The 14,729-nt window shown below is 33.8% G+C and overlaps 1 pseudogene across 1 annotated transcript; it reads right to left on the reverse strand.

Annotated features, from left to right (window-relative positions):
* Positions 1-1,354: 1,354 nt before the first annotated feature.
* LOC18436246 (putative protein arginine N-methyltransferase 3) lies at positions 1,355-14,357 on the reverse strand (annotated as a pseudogene). The gene is made up of 7 exons (XR_016060789.1): positions 14,340-14,357; positions 6,055-6,549; positions 4,546-4,642; positions 3,741-3,819; positions 2,757-3,000; positions 2,414-2,581; positions 1,355-1,921 (listed from the first exon to the last, which is right to left on the reverse strand). The product of XR_016060789.1 is annotated as a putative protein arginine N-methyltransferase 3 (transcript).
* Positions 14,358-14,729: the final 372 nt, after the last annotated feature.

Consider the following 14,729-nt stretch of genomic DNA (forward strand, 5'->3'; position numbering starts at 1 on the left):
TCTGAAAAAAGTAAGTGTGCTTTACTTATATAGTATACTAGTATCTATTGTGAGGTGAACGTTTTATACAAACCTCACCCCTTGAAGCCTTGGATTATGTTCCTTAGCGGTGTAAGTTCTATGATGGGTGTCATTCTCTTACATCATTTTATTGCATTCATAGAATCCCTTTTTATTGTGATACCTCTACAAGTTGCCATCAATACAGTTAGAGAGTGCTATTTCTTGCTATGAGAAGCATAACGACATCATCATCATCATCAAAGTCTTTTTCCAACTAATTATGATCGACTGTAAAAATAATAGTCCGTCATTCTACTATGAGAAGCATTATATGTACAATATGTAAAGGACACAGTTTCTATACCGCCAACCCGCATATTGTAGAAATACGGGCTTGACAAGAAATATATTTTTTAAATATAATTTGATCTTGATTTCAAGAGAATATATAATTTTGAACATGGAGATCATTAATATTAAAAAAAAAAAAGAATTAGAAACTAGAAATGATAATTATTTAAAAAAATGTTTGGACCGTTAATTACATTTGTTTTTAGATGGACCACCCATTTACATCCATCTTTAAGATTGATACTTTATACCACTGGACCGCATATTGTAGAAATGCGGTCCAGTCCGCATGAAACAATTTTCCATATGTAAATACTCTCATACCATTTCAGGTATACTTGTACAGTATTGAGAATTTCTATGATAAAATGGCCCATCTTCGAGAGAAGGAATGTGACATCGTTGGTAGGGTAAACGGATGCCTCAACAAAACATCTCACCCTCTATTCCCATTGTTTAACATACAAATATACAAAAATACCATTTATCGGATGCCGCAACATAATGTCTATTCCACCGTTTTTAACATATCCCAAGATATCATAAGACTTACTTTGTAGTTCAACAAAAAGTGTCTATCAAAGACATTGAGCTCCCCTTAATTATCAAGTACGAGGGGCAAGAACACAAGAAGCAGAGCAAAGGGGACTACCCACGGCTATGGATGTCAACAATGGACGGCTGGGATTGCTCGAGGAACGACACCAGACATCATCCAATAGCTAGGTCGATGATTTGTTTTATTCTCACAATACCTTAACTGCACTCCTTGTATTCAAACCCCAAAATCAAATCCCACAAGTCATAAAATCAAAATCAAAACCAAACCACCACTTGATACGTGCAACCATTTATTTCAATAAAATAAAATCATTCCTGCTGCTAAAATAACAAAACAAAATTAAACTGCTCAAATTTCTAGGGAACAAAACAATAATGGGAAGAAAAACATAAGCACCAGATCCAGCCTAGCCATCAAACCCATCATCACAAACTCTCCTCCATCACCATCATCACCCTCCACCTTTTGTGATCGCATCCCTCGATCCAACACCTCCCAAACCAAGATCCCGATGACCAGGAAAATCCCGAACTGTTGATACACAACCCCATCATCGCATGTTAAAGATCTAAACAGGAGATGTCTGGGTCCTACCATCATGGCCAACAACTGTGATTTCCATTGAAACATCAATACTTTTATGCCGAGAAGCCCTAGCAATGCTTATGTGACCCATGATCTTCACAGCAGGGTCCACATCAGTACCGATTTTCAGGCAGTCTCAGAATTTTGCAGCGAGTTTTCCAACAAAAGGGCAATGGGTTCTTTGAATGTGAGAAGAGTTTGAGACCAATGTGTTTTCGGGCCAAAAGGAGAGGTTGATAGAATGGTGGGCGTTTCTTTGCAGGAGCGGCTGGTGAAGCCAGTATCAAACCATAGCACGACTCCGTAGCACCAAATTGCCGTATTGGGAGAGCTTGATGGACTGTTTTGAGACTTGGGTGTTAGTTCAAAGTTTGCAGTGAAGTCCATATCCTCTCGTCTCATGGTCACCAGGTCGAAAATCTGCAAGATGCACATTTATTGAATCAGAAGCAAGATATAACACAAGAAAATCAAGTAATGTGGAGTTTAGAGCTCATGTTTAGTATATAAACCTAAGTAAATGTACAATTCTCAAGTCCTGAGAAAGAAGGCACCTTTGATTGTATTGGCATGTCTTATAAGTTGGATTAAAATAAAAACTTAGATAAAAACAGTGTCAAGCAAAGGATAATCATTTTCTTTTACACTTTTCAGTAGGTAACCATATATGGGGGCATCGATATTTCAAGGTTTTATGAGAAGTATTCGCGAGAACAATCAGAGTTTAAGCTAAGAAACTTTGAGACACAACAAGCACGATTCTAAATAGTGAATTTCTACAATAAAAACTCTTATGGTAGTTGCTCTAACTTTAGTTACAGAAGATAAACAAGGTTTCGAGAATCAAACCATGCATTATTTGTATGTGTGCCGCAACCACAAAAATAAATGAAATATTCAATATCCACTTACACGAAGAACACAAGGGTCAGTCACTAAGGTCTGGCTGTCTACTATGTCCACAATTGGAAGCTGAGCAGCATCTTCAGTGACCTCCTTGCCGATGCAAGACTTATCAAACCCATGTAAATCTTCCCAAAGGGGAAAGCTAGTCCCACCGCTCCCGAAACCAGCCACAAACTAAAACCACATAGAGATAACAGATTCAGCTAAATGACAATACTCAATTTTAGCGTCGATATGTAAGCATACCCACTCTAAAAAGTATCAATAATAATCATAAGAACTAAAAACTAACAAGTAGAAAAATTCCTGAAAGATAGCAATCGGCAGAGAGAAAACTAGAGAAACTCACAATGGTTGCCGTGTCGGGGAGAATTGCACCACCAGGTTTTAACCAGAGATCTCGTGCATAAGAACTGAGCTGAGCATCGATTGATATAACAGGCAATACCCCATCCACTCACTCAATAAAACACGTCTACACTGTGTGGTGGAATCTCTATTAGTTTGTCTAGTTCTTCAACCATGCCATGCATCACATCGATTGCTCCAGCTGGTTCTCCATTCTGCTTTAGAAGGCCATTATCTTTGGCAATCTGCCAAATAATTTAAAAGACATCAGGATTTAGAAAAGAACATTGCAGGTAACAGAGGTAAGGGGTCTTTTACAGTGCCGCCCATGTTTCCCTAGCATTTAAACAACTACTGGATTTCCTTTCTGACAACAACCAACAATAGATAACGACCAAGCTATTATCGACACCCTTGTTCTGGCCTTCTAGGTATTTAAATGAATAGAGTACTGGAAATGGAATGTAACGTTAATCTTGATAAACCATATGTAGCCATGAGTAATTTAGTCATCCCTTCTAAAAATATCAAGAAACATTCACACAAGATACTTTGTATCCATTTATAAATATTATTTGAATAGTTCGAGGTAACACTTAAAAGAAACTGATATGGTTAGCTAGAAAGAACCAATATACACAGATGCTAATGGAAGGATTTCCATCGACATGCAGAGCTGCATGCACGCAGGAGTGCAAGCGCGCATGCACACTGTCCACACATACACGCATGCACACGTGCCCCAGAGGTGCTCACACAGACATACACCCACACACCAAACAAAAGGAAAGGAAACAATAAAGGGAATGAACAAAGCAAGGTTAAGTGCAGCTTTAGTCAATGAGAGGATTGATGCAAATCAGAAGGGAGAATCTGAACATGTTTCCATGGCAAGAGGAAATCAGTTGATATCAAATATGTTGGATTTCCAGTAAAATCCCAACAAATGTATTTAGGGATAATATTGAAGGCTTGAATATCTTACCTGCTTAGCTACAGAAGCCATTTTTTCACTTGCCTCAATAGCAAACAACCTGGAAGCCCCTGCTTGAGCTGCAAATAGACTATAAATTTGCAGGTAAGAAAAAGAGAAGCAGAAGAAAAGGCGTATGAGCGAAACCATGTCCACAATTCTACTTCATCCAATAAAAACACAACAGTCTGATGAACAAAAAGAGCGCTGTCAATAAGTGCGCACACAAATAAAGATGACAATGCAATACATTAGGCATCAGATGCTGGCGCTCAGGTGTTGGATGAATTGCCTTTGAGAGATTGTCTAGACCTTATTTCATAAGTTGATAGATACAATAAACAAATGTTTTCCTTTCATTAAATAAAGCAGCTCACCTATCCGCTAATTTTCACATCCTGACACTACCACTGCCCTTCCCATTTTGCTTGTATTCCAACTAACCAAACAATCCTCGAGGATACAGAAAGCATATGCAATTTATGAGCACCAATTAGACGTTGCTTTAAATATTCAACCTGACTTGCAAATTTATTTGTTGGCAATAGCTTTGAGTATCCCCAAATTAGAAGATGTGGCATTACCGACACACTCAGCTTAAGAGAGCTTCCTAAGATGTAATAATCTAGAAAGGTATAGCAACAGGATGGTCAAGCATGCTCAGCTTCATGTATTTGAAACTTGATTTGGGAAATTTGAATAAAAGTATAATTGATGTCAGAAAACTGCAAAAAAAACCTTCGCAATCCAGAAAAAAACACAAAAGGCAGCAGAAACCATTGAATAAAAGAAATACAAGACCAATATGCAAGCACACCTTAATATCCCAGTGCCACAACCAACATCCATGACAGTTGCCTGGTTCATGAGGGTAGGGTTACCAAGAATAGCTTCCTGTATGCATCCATTCATACCTGCAAACAAATTTATGTATAAGATTTATAATAATCAAACATGAGAATGCCACAAAATTAGTTTCTTAATTAATTTCACAAAGTTAGTTTCTTAATTAACTTCTAAGTCATACAAAGAATGGTCATACCCTCTTTCTTTATTTTTTTACTTTTGATGTTCCAAAGGTCTTCCCTTCCTCTGATGGAAGCTTGTACTTAGAAGCTATCAGTCTCAATACTCGCTAATTTACCTGCATATGGCTATTTTAGTAGCTCCCTTGGTCTAAGACAAAGTGAACCATTTGTCCCCCTACCTTTTCACCTTTGACTAAAGAAACCTGAGTAGATATTTTTTTTCTTGATAGATGAAACAATGAGTAGAAAATTAATGATCACTCTCATTTTTTGGGGCTAGGTTCAATTAGGAGTTTTAGGATTTTGAGAATGGCCAATAAGAAAAAGGAGAAATTTAAGAGGACACAGAGAGACTGCACATCAGCAACACATTAACAACATCCCAAGTTTTATGGAGGCATAAAAAGAAAAAGTGGAGAATCTAGAATCGCGTAGATACCATTAAGTGACTGATTCTAAAAAATGAATTTTTGATGTCCAAATTTTATGGAGTAAATGTATAAATGGAGATCGCATTGGAGTTTGAATGAGTCTAGGTTTGTAATGTAAAGGAGAAGCTATGATATTCCACCATAATTGGAAGGTTAACATCAATGACACATGGGGCAGAGGTGGAGGATGTTTAGAAGGGACAATTCTTATCAGGTCAGGAAAACAACTTTTTGTGCAATGAAAAGCCACTTTCTAAACCATGTTTCTCAATGAACAGGAGACAACACCAGAAGCTAGGCTGCATCAAGTAACCTGATCTGACATACAACTCCAATTGGTGATGAGGAGGATGCTGATGATTAAGACAAGAGAGAGCAGATAGAGACAGAGATTGGATTTTAGAAGAATTTCAAATATTGGTGGATAAAATCCTTTGGAAAAGCAGGTGTTCCAGTGGAATATGCTAGGGCCCTGAGTTGTATAGGAAAAACTTCGCTTACCAACTGGAAGGGAAGAGTGATTCTCTTCATGTTATCAGATGGTTTAAAAGGGACAAATCCATGACGAATAATATGGATAAATTGGATATCCAAGGTAATATAACATAGAATGTGAAGACCAGTGCACAAGTGACGGACAAAACCAGCCAATAAAAGGATGGGAAACATAAGTATGACGGTTTGAAAAACTCTACCACTCTCTGAGTTTGAACCTGATCGAATTTTTCTTTCTAACTACTACAAAAATAGATCCTTTTCCACTATATGTCCCATGTGTTCGTTCAATGAGGTTCCTGGAACATTACTTGCCAGGAGAAAGAAAAGAGAGAAACAGTTCACTGAATCCAACTAAGGATAGGTAAGTACCTTATAACTAATCATCTCTTTATGTATGCTGAAAGAACTGTATGACCCAAAGTAACCCTCATTAACATTCTGAATTTCCCTTGCCATGACATTTGCAGAAGAAACTTTCAAGCTTTTGTCCTTTGATTTCTTGGATGGCACTTGAGAACTTTGACCCACATCCATGCCTTTGACATTTTCATTTTGAACACCATTTTCAGTAGCATTAATATCCAAAATGTCTTCCTCATCTATCACATTTTTCATAAGACCTTCATCAACATTGACCACCTCAACCATCGGATCTATTTCATCGGGCAAGAAGGTTGCATCATAAAAATCAACATCATCATCATCACCATCACCACCATAACTATGCAATAGGGCATCATCTTGCGAGAAAGGTTGGAGATATTTATCATCCCCCCAAGGCGCTGAACAATCATAATTGAAACTCTCCACTTCATGTAAATGATTCAAAAGATATTCCTTTGATTGCAGGCCATGTCCACATCTCTAGCATTTGTTTGATGCCACCTAATACATTGGAAATAGGAAAATAGCACAGAGCAAATGTTCTGAGTACTTAATAATATGAGTGACATATGCACATGAAACAAATAAAGTGATAAACCATACTACAAAAATCTTCCAGAAAAAAAATAAAATAAAATGACAAAGGAAATGTAATATATATAAGAACCATCTTCATGATATATTCCGTAGATCTTTCTTCAAGTTGACAGTTGACACAACTGGCTAGAGGGTTTGTAAGTGCAAATAAATACATAAACAGATGTGCATATGAGTACCATCCCTTCATCTCCCTTGAAATCAACCTCAAATACATATATCTTGCAAAAAATACATACATAAGCACATACATGCCTACACACGTACAATTGAAATCACCAAATAAAAAAAAAAAAAGTAATCACTTGCAGGATATAAGAAAGAAGCTATGGTATGTGACTATGCGCATATGGGCACTATGTTTTCGTAATCATTTATGAATCATGTAAACAAAATGTCATTTGTTCATTCTTATGTATGTATGAATGCACATATTAAGAAATCCTACTCTCTGACTTGCCAGGTCCGAACCAGAGGCTCGTGGAGTCCTCGTCAAACAGGGGAATTTCACAAGCAAAAAATAGAAGTTCAATAAAAAATATGGATAAATTGGACAATTCCAGGCATTTTGGTGCAGAATCGCCTGGCTCCCAATGCGGTTTGACTAGGATTTTAAAACACCAAAAATATACATTATGTGCATAAGATCATCTACTAGGCATTTGTACCATATTGAATTTAATTCCTCCATGATGTCCAAACCAGTGTTTAAAAGTCTCTCCGACTCGCCAGATGCCTGAGCCAAAAATCTTTAGGGTCAGACTCGAACGTGGGGTGTACTAAGCCTGGTTGAGGTAACCTCCGGTAATTTTACATTTTTAAATATTTACTTATCTTCCAATAAAACAATAAAGTTGAGTTTTGTTTCTTGAATAAAGAATTGTATTTGAAGATGTAACAATTGATAACCGATTTTATTTTTATTTTATTTATTTCAATAATGGTTCTATTATAATCGGACATTGTAAGTGATTTTGCCAATATAGGGGTAAAGAATTTTTTTTATATCTGTACTGTGCTTTATCATAAAATCCTTTTATTGTTATCAGAACAAGGTTGATATTTGAAGCCATTAGATGTTTTTTCCCTTTATTGAGTCAAGATCAAACTTGGTAACGAGATGTAAGAAAGCTACTAATCTTTGTGGTCAAGTAATACACCCCGGTTAAGAATTATTGAAATATTTAAAACATCGAGAAAGACACTTTGCAGAACGAGTATTATGTGCTATTTTGGAGCATTTAGATGAAGACGATAATTATGTATTTCTCAGTTGTATACTTAAGTGATTTTGTGTATCTTTGAGAGTAGGATCTACCTACAAAATTTCAGTGGGAGATCCTAAGGAATTGGGAGTTATAGATTCATGATTGAAGGGTATTAGTTTTGACCCTACAAAATCCAAGAACTGTCTATTGAATTCCGTGATTTTTCCAACCAATGATAGGATTTTATTTCTTACTGAAATTTTACTGCCACTCATAAAATTGAGTCAATTTCAAATAAAACAAAAATTCATCAAGAAATTATTTGTGGTTTGAAAGATAATATCGATTTATTGAAGGATGCACAAGTATTGTTTTCTGCAACTAAAATTATTTACATGACTTAGAAGTCAAGATTTTATTTCTATTCTTAAAAGAATATTTTATGGCTCACACTAAATTTTTAGACTTCAATTTTGAGTCTATTTTCTAATGAAATTTATTTGAGAGAGAAATATCTATGGGAAGAGAGGAATAAAATTTTTGGACTGAAGAGAGGTCATCTTGAATTTCTGCAATTATGGTGTGCTCTTCATTAAGACTTGAAAGCTATAATTATCAAGCCTACTTAACAGAGTGATATGAGGCTTGTGAAATATAAGTGCCACCATTATGTGTCTACTTTTAAATAAAATTAGTTTGAAAGGAAAACTCCACAAGGAGAGAGATAAAATACAATTTTACTAGATATTGTTTATCTTGGAATTCTGCAGTATGAGTTATTTTACGATGTGTATGTCATCTTATTTGTTTCTATGAAGGAAGATATTATTTGGGATTCACACCATGATGTTATGATTTGATTTTGAGTGTAGTTTTCAACACAAGAGATTTCAGAAAGACATTCTATGAGGTTTGAGAGAAACAATTTTTTTATTAAGAGATGCTCAGCCTGATTTTCTGTTGAGAAAATTACATTGTGATATAAAAAGTCACTAAAAGGTAGACTCATTAAATGATGTGATTTAGGGATAAAACTAAGCACTATTTTATATTTTTAAGTCTATTTCAATACTCAAAAGGATTTGGAGAGAAACTCTTTATGAGTTGAGAGATATCATATTTTTATCATGGGATGCTCAAGTTCTATTTTGCAGTAAATTAAAACATGCGCCATGTTAATGCACATATTTGGATTCCCAGTAATAGAGACCTTTTTAGGGTTCATTTAGACATGGTTTTATAGTGTGCCATGCATATGGTTTATTTTAATAAAACTTCAGAGCTAAGTAATACATAACTGACAAGATACGACAGACTATATGAAGAGTGTTCGATCTGAGAATAATAAAAAGAAAAAGAAACACAATACCTATAACAACATCTTGGTGTATTCGAAATGAAGGGATCCTTAGAGAGGCTTGCAGGTAGCAAAGAAAAGCTAAAAATGATAATCAAATTTATGATATTTAAAATGATGGGATGAATAAGATGTTTTTTCTTCATAATGCTATATAAAGAAGAATCCAAATACTGAAGAGATGCACACTTCGTGACATGTGAAACCGATGACCAATATATTATCCATCAGTTGTATCAACATCACCAAACGATTATAAAAAGTAATGAATCAAGAAAGCCCAGGTACCACACTACATGGTTTTGAGGTATTAAATATATCCCGCATTACATGGTAAGATCATATTGGGAAAGAGGATCCAGTTATTTTTTATATACATTGGTTATATTTTGGCTAATTGTTTTATGAATATGCATGGAGTATATGGGCATTGAGTGATATGTGCTAACAAATTTGAAAGAGTATGTTTATGAATGCTATGTGTTATGGTGCCTCCTTGTGCTAAGAGTATGAACTACTTAAGGTAGTGATACACATGGAGATGTGATTTGATCAAGGGCTTTGAGTCATAAGTATGAAATACAAGAGGTGGGTATGACTCATTCAAATATATAAGCACAGAGTGAGTGTTCTGATGGAACTCGGTCTTAGCGACCATCCTCCCGATAATGTCCAGTAATATGATGTGTTGCATATAATGATGATCTCTTCTTAAAGTCTCCATATTTGCCAAAAAAAAATTTTTGTCAAGATTTTGATAACCATTTTTTAGTCATGTTTTATTTTAGATAAAATTGTAATATGGACTTTATGATTTGTTTTTGTAGCTGTAAACATGGCTTGGTAGGTGAATGCGGTAAAATAATTTTTGAAGGCTAAACATATACTATAATATTAAATTGGATGTTTTGAGAAAACCCTATAATCATGTTATATCCACTAATTTTTTATGAAAAAACCATTTTATACTGTCATACTATTATCAAACAATTGCTTGTGTATACCAAGTCAATTTTCTTTTTAAAAGGGAAAAAATCATTATGCCTTCAAGGTATTTATAAAATTGAGAGAAAGACTGTCATGCATGAGTTTTTTTTTTAATACTGATATGCCTTAACTCATGTTTGTAGTTATTTCGAATCTTCAATTACCTAAGACCTTGAACTATATGAAATGTTGTTGGAAGACTATCTTACTATGCTTCCTTGACATATGTTATATTGATAAGATAACTTGGTTTGTATGGATTTATTACCAAGATGACTAGTGTAGTTGAACCTTTGTCGTTTATAAAGGTTTTATATATTGTGAAACCAATGGGCATTGAATTACGTATTGCATGAGTCTTGCTATGCTATCTCATGATATAGACATAAGAATATTGAGAATGTATATATTGTATGTGCAATAATTGAGTGGGAGCTGCTACAGTCCCACGTTTTTTTTTTTAGCTGCTTGGATATTCAGATATAGATGCAAGCTATCTCAAGGATTCAGATGATGTGAAATTTACATCTGGATACGTATTCATGCTTGAAGGGAGAATAACTTCTTGAAAGTCAAAGAAATAAGATGCGGTGACATTATCCATCCTAGAGGTAGAATACGTGGTGTGCTATTTGACGGCCAAGGAGGCCGTATGGATTAATAAATTTCTTAATTGACTTGACTTTCAACCTATGCATTGTGAGGCAGTGATAATTTTCTACGACAACATAGCGACGATATGCATGTAAAAAAGAGCCACGATTCCATAATAACTCTAAAGTGTATAAAACTAAATATTCCAGTGGGAGCAGCTAGTGTTTGACAGGCCAGCTGGAACAACATACTATAGTGTTGTTCACCCATGGAACCCATATGTGTGGCGCTGGTTGTATAGCTATAAAAAAAATGGCTTGTTTGAAGAACTCCACTAAGCCAATGAAGATACGATCCCATGCGATAAGGATACATAATGATTTTCTGTAACAGTAGGTCCATGATTCGTGATGCTATATGAAAGATGGACTACGGCCACTTTTGGGATGAGATCCGAGCAGCAAAGAGAAAAAGGCGTTGCCTCTATGAGTCCTTTTGTAAAAAAATTGATGGCGAAAGCCATCATTAATGTATTGAGAGAGATTGTTATTGGGAGAGACATATGAGGACGAGGGAAAGTGAGGAAGAGAGAATATAAGGCATTCAAATGCCAAGTGGGAGATGTTGGGTTTATGTGGCCTTTAAATGCCTTATGAGAGCTTGTATGAACATTTTATATAGTGGAACATAAACTCAGTGGGAGTGTGGTCCTTTTGTGGACAATACTAGGCAAATGTTCTTTAATGATATTCGGACTAGGCTCGACGAGCCAGTCCAGTCCAGGTTTGAAAAAACCCAAGATACCTGGGTATAGGGATCTACCGAGAAGGGTTTAATGGGTTATCCCTTGATGAGGTTGAAGTATGCCTAGATGAGAGTCAAGAAACTGTGTGGCCCTTGTGTGTGATGAATAGCTTTTAGAAACATGGCTAAAACCTCATTGTTATATCATCACATGACATGTACATAGATAGTCATTTTGAGATTCACCAATAAGCGTGAAGCGTGTATATGTGCGAGAGATTACCCCTATGCACGATAGAGTTATGGTTTCATCATGGTTTGGAGGACCATGATTTTTGTCTCTAGGGGAGAACCTGAAGTTCATAAACTGTGGTTGTGTCTCCTAGTCTATTGGCTGACTTAGGTGGTCCAATCATGAACCCCTGCAGTGGACTGTAAGTCATGGGAACTGTTGGGTCAGTTTGAGAAAGCTAGACGGATCGTGATTCGCAGTTGAAGGTAGAGTGCTCTCATGTATTGATAATTTCCTACATCTAACATATCCGATTCCCATTAAAATTAATTAATTTCATGTTATGTGATTTTAAAATGTTTATTTGATTTTTTTTTAACCTTATGATATTTTATTTTTGTCACTTGGATTTATAAATTAAGATAAATTTTTTTCAATATTTTAAATAAAATATAAAATTTAAAAATTCTAAAAATGACATAAAATATTTTCTAAAAATATATGAGACCTCTATAAAATATAGGGCCCAAAGACGTGGGTTACTTGGGGCCCACATGTGGCCACCAAAAGGAGGCACGCCCCACCCATGCACGTAACATTATTGGGAATAATGTTTATCATCTTGGTTGGCTTATCTTTTTAAGTATAGTCAACTTATGTGATAAGGTTGAATATTTGAGATATTCACTAATTCTTTGAATCAAGATCGATTGATCAAATAAATAAGGATTTGATATATTAAAATATAAGCTTATTTGATATATTAAAATATACGCTTTCTTTATTTGATGGAAATAGATTTAGGAAAGGGAGAATAAAGCTCTAGCTCACCCATAAGTCTCTTTAGATCGACAGTTGAAATTTGACCCTACGAATTGAGGCAAAATTTATGGCATAGAAAATATATAAAAAAATGTGTTCCCTGTATTATCTTCTCCCTCTTTAACGATTCTCTCTTCTTACCCAAAATTCCTCTCTTTATATTCATCTCTCATCTCTCTAAAATCAAGCTAAAAGACTTGATGAAGATTAAGCCATTGAGTGGATTTTTGCCATAGTAGGGAAATCAACATACCGATCATAGATCTCGAGCACCATCGAAAAGGTGGAGACTCGGTGTGGGGTGTACTAAGCTCAGTTGAGGTAATCTCTGACAATTCTACATTTTTAAATGCTTACTTATCTTCCCATAAAGCAATAAAGTCTAATTTTGTTTCTTGAATAAAGAATTGTATTTGAAGATGTAGCAATTGAGAATCGATTTTATTTTTATTTTATTTATTTCAAGAGTGGTTCGATTATAATTGGACATTGTAAGTGATTTTGTTGGTGTAGGGATAAAGAAATTTTTTTATATCTACGCCCTGCTTTATCATAAAGTCCTTTCATCTCCCCCACGTTTCAAAACTTCTCTTTGTTGTAACTTCCATATGTACTTTATTTTCTTTCATATTTCAATAAAAGGTTTTTTTATTTAGTGAGCGGTTCAATGTATGATATAAAATGTAGCTTTCTATCTCATGTAAATTTCTTTCATATATTTGAAATCATTAATGTTATTTGTTTTAATTTTAAAGAACTTTTTTATATTTTGCGTAAAAATTATTTAATTTATATTAAAGAATGATATAATTGTAAATGCCAAAACTAGCAAAAAACATAACTATAATTAATCATAAATACAAATTATAGAGGGTACTAACATAATTGAAATTATTTTGTAAAAATAACTACCTAAAAATCAAGTTGCATCAGTAAATAAAAAATTTAAAAATCATAGTATCACTATGATTAGTTCTTGCAAAAAGAAAAAGAAAAGAAAAGAAAAGAAAAAACTCTTCCGATATGCTTTATTCATTTTTGTTTTTCTTCTTCTATTTCTTTCATTTTCTATCTATATTTTTTTTGGATAATTTTCAAAATTTAAAATAAAAGAAAAAGAAAAATAAAAATAAGAAAATTTTACTAAAATTTTACTATCATAAAAGGTGGAACAATAAATAATACCAACAATATGATTAGTTTTGATTGCAATAGATACATGTTTATTATAATTTTATTATATATATCATGTGACATATTTTTGTATTTTCATATTATCTAATTTTTAATAATTTTTATTTATATGTGAATAATAAATATGATTTTGTAATTAATAATACAATTAATTATATTTAAAATAAATATATAAATTATATAAAAAAATATAAAAAACCAAACTACAATTAATAACAATACAAAATATATAAGTTAATAATATAGTGAAACTTATATTACTAAATGAAAAAAAAGAAAAAGACAAATTCTCTATTGTTTTTTTTTTTGGGAAAAAGTTTGTATAAGGTTGCAACCTTCTACCGTTGAACAAATGTTCATCTAAAAAATCCTACAATGGAGAGTGTTCCAATATAAGAGAACCCTCCAACTGATCATCCAGACATTGAGATGAATGGACAAGAAGAAAAAAAAGAATTTCAAGTTCAAAAAATAGTACATCTAGTAAAAAGTCTTATGGAACGTCTTTTTTCAAGATTTTCAAATTTTTATTAACCTGTTCAATCTGTACCATTTTTACAATTTTAAATTTTTTAACAGAATTTAAAAAGAGATTTTGAAACCATCATAAGATTTTCAACGCTGAAACGATATCTCTAAGTAAAATTTATAGGTGCACCTGACTTTTACAGTATAAGGATGCAACCTTATACAAACCTTACCCTTTATTTTTTTGCATATTTAGTTTTGTTAATTTATCAAAATAATTTTAACTTATAAATAAATAATATGTATTAATATAAGTTAAACTTATTTAGTGAATGATATAATTAAAATGAAAAAAAACATAATAAGGAAGTTTTGGGCTTTGATTTGGCCCATAAATATGTGAAGTACATTCAATCGGAATAAGAGAAAATATTCATAATTTTGTATTTACTGTGTT

Source organism: Amborella trichopoda, chromosome 8, assembly GCF_054954075.1.
Source record: "Amborella trichopoda isolate Santa Cruz 75 chromosome 8, AtrichopodaSantaCruz75HAP2 v2.0, whole genome shotgun sequence".
NCBI classification, from domain to species: domain Eukaryota; kingdom Viridiplantae; phylum Streptophyta; class Magnoliopsida; order Amborellales; family Amborellaceae; genus Amborella; species Amborella trichopoda.